Here is a 2,921-nt window from a genome sequence, read left to right on the forward strand (position 1 = left end):
AGGGTAACAGTGATATAGACGCACTCACAGGGCCAGGTTGTAGTAAAGCTGTAAGTGTGAGTGTCTCAGGCTGATAGTGATGAAGTAAATGCGAGGGGCTAAGGCGGATAGGGATGTAGTAAGTGTGCAGGGGTAGTGTCAGAAGTGACGCAGTAAATGTGAGAGTTGAAGCTGATAGTGACACATTACGTTTGAGGGGATCAGGCTGATCTTGACGCAGTAAGTGTGACGTTGTCAGGATGATAGTTACGCTGTAAGTATATGGGGGCACAATGATCTTGACGCAGTAAGAGTGGGGAGTCAGGGTGATAGTGACGCAGTAAGCATGAGTGGGTAAGTCTGATAGTGACGCACTATATGTGAGGGAGTTAGCCTGGTAGTGGCGCCGTATGTGTGAGATGGTCAGGCTGATATTGATGCAGTTAGTGTGTTGGGGTCAAAGTGATAGTGACGCAATAGGTGTAAGCGGTTTAGGATGATCGTGGCACCGTGGGTGTGAGATACCAGTATGATAGTGACGCAGTACGTGTAAGGGGTCAGGGTGACAGTGACACTAAGTGTAAGGCCCTCAGTGTGATAGTGCCGCAGCAAGTCTGGGGTGTCAGGGTGTAAATTACGTCATAAGTGAGAGAGGGGCATTGCGATAGTGAAGCAGTAAGTGTGAGGGGGTCAGCCTGATAGTGACACAGTCAATGTGACGGGACAGTGTTTTAGTGACAAGATAAGAGTGAGGCGTCAGTCTGACACTGACACAATAAATGTGATGGAGTCAGGCTGATAGTGACACAGTAAGTGTAAGGAGTCAGGGTGATAGTAACATAGGAAGTGTAAGGGCGTGACTGATAGTGACAAAGTAAGTGATTGGCAGTCAGGCTGATAGTGACGCAGTCAAAATGAGGGTCTCGAAATGAAAGTGGCGCAGTAAATGTGAGGGCGTCAGATGGATAGTGATGCAGTAAGTTTGAGGGGTTCACGCTGATATTAAGGTGGGAAGTGTGAGGGGTCAGGCCTATAGTGATGCAGTAAGTGTCGGCGGGTCAGGCTGATAGTGATGCATTCAAAGACCAAATATCCAAGTCTCACTGTAGTGCTGAATAGCGAGACTCCTCAAGGCTAAGGCTAAAATCAATAGTTCTCATCCTAGTCATAAATCACAGTGCTTCATTTTAAAATTGTCCTCTCCTGCTTCTAGATTCACCAATGAGGGAACAAAATTTAATTGCACCACCCTGTTTATCTCTTCAAATATTTTGCAACTCTCAATGAGATTACCTCTCTTGTTTTGAAACTGTTAAATAAATTTCAATTCAGAGAACTAACGTTCATCCATGATATCAAGGCTAATCACCATTCGTGGTATTCCTCATATGGCATTAGTATCTTTCCTAAATTGAGGATTGTAATTCCTCATACTGTAGTCCAAGTGCGGTCGAACTGAGCCACCATACATTGGAAATAATGCTTCGTTCTCGTGCCCTGAAAGCCTTCTGCAGCTTTCACAACAGACTTCTACAACTGCTACTAGACTTCAATGACTTGTTAAAAACTTCTCCAAGATGCATTTCTAAACATCTGTACATTAGACTTTCTACTTCAAACCTTCGATAAATAATCTCCACACATTTCCCTCCTGACATGTATGATAAAGTCAAATCGTTGCTATTTATTAATCATGAGGGACATGGATAGGTTGACTCGTCAAGGTGTTTTTCGGCTGGTGAGGAAGTCAAAATTTAGAAAACATCGGTTTAAAATTAATGGGTAAGGAATTAAAAGGGGCGTCAGGGTCAACTTTTTCAGACGCGTCCAGAATGAGCTGCCAGAGAAAGCGTTGGAGACTGGTACAACTGTAACATTTAATGGCATCTGGATGGATATATGAGAAACAAGGTTTAGAGGGATGTGGGCCAAATGTTGGCAAATGGGACCTATTAATTTAGGGTAACTGTCCACCATAGTCATGTTGGAAAGAAGGGCCAATTTCCGTGTTGTATTGTTCAAGGACTTGATGACTCTAGAACGACCGCAAAAACTTTGCAAATAATTCCGTCAAGACGATTTCAAGTTCCAAATCTTCGGTTAATCTTCCTCTCTTGTGCTCACAAGTTCATTACCTGATGTCAGAACATACGGATTAGTTGCTGGATCCATTCCTGTAAATTGGTTCTGCATTCTTTCTAATTATGATATTTGTTTTACGAATGTAGCTGGCGTTTATGGACTTAGCATCAATTTTTCTAATACCATATGTCGATGAATATTAAAACACAACAGCACATCTAATTTGGCAGCAGATGATGAGCAATTGAGTCAAAATCGATTGGACGCAGTGGGACAATGACCCTGTCTTCGTGGTGTACATCCGTGACTCTATAATTCGACGAAGAATCATTCCCACAACTTCAGCTGTGTCAGAATCTAGTTTGCGGTGAAAGCCTGTCAATCTGCTCAGGTAACGTTCGTCTGGGTCTCTGCAAAGGAGTTGGCGAAATCTTTGGGTCTTGACAATTTGTTCTCCCAACAAATAAATTCAGTTGGTTTACTATTAAAATTGACCAAATTCCCGCAGCTGTGATGGCCGAGAGGTTAAGGCGTTGGATTTGAAATCCGATGGGGTCTCCCTACGCAGGTTCGAATCCTGTTCACAGCGCAGAATCTCTTGTAAGTCATTTAAAAATTATTTTGCAGGATTTGGATTTCGTGGAGCTTGAGCTTTGCATTCAATCGAAAGTAAATTTTCAACTGTGAAGAATCCGAAGTAGTTTCAAGACTGACCCAGTCATCTAATTAAATAAATTATATGTCGAGACACAAAAAGCCACCAACTTCCAACACGAATCAGTTTCAACACATTTGTCGAACTATCGTGAAATTTGGATGTTTGGTTTGGGGTGGGGTGGGGGGGTGGAATTGAGTAAAAC

General features: G+C 42.8%; 1 non-coding gene across 1 annotated transcript; it reads left to right on the forward strand.

Annotated features, from left to right (window-relative positions):
* Nucleotides 1-2,568: 2,568 nt before the first annotated feature.
* trnas-uga (transfer RNA serine (anticodon UGA)) lies at nucleotides 2,569-2,650 on the forward strand. The gene has a single exon. It is a non-coding gene; the product is annotated as a tRNA-Ser (tRNA).
* Nucleotides 2,651-2,921: the final 271 nt, after the last annotated feature.

This window comes from Chiloscyllium plagiosum, unplaced genomic scaffold (genome assembly GCF_037043375.1).
Source record: "Chiloscyllium plagiosum isolate Xiang-an unplaced genomic scaffold, Cpla_swu_hap1 HiC_scaffold_20, whole genome shotgun sequence".
Lineage (NCBI taxonomy): Eukaryota > Metazoa > Chordata > Chondrichthyes > Orectolobiformes > Hemiscylliidae > Chiloscyllium > Chiloscyllium plagiosum.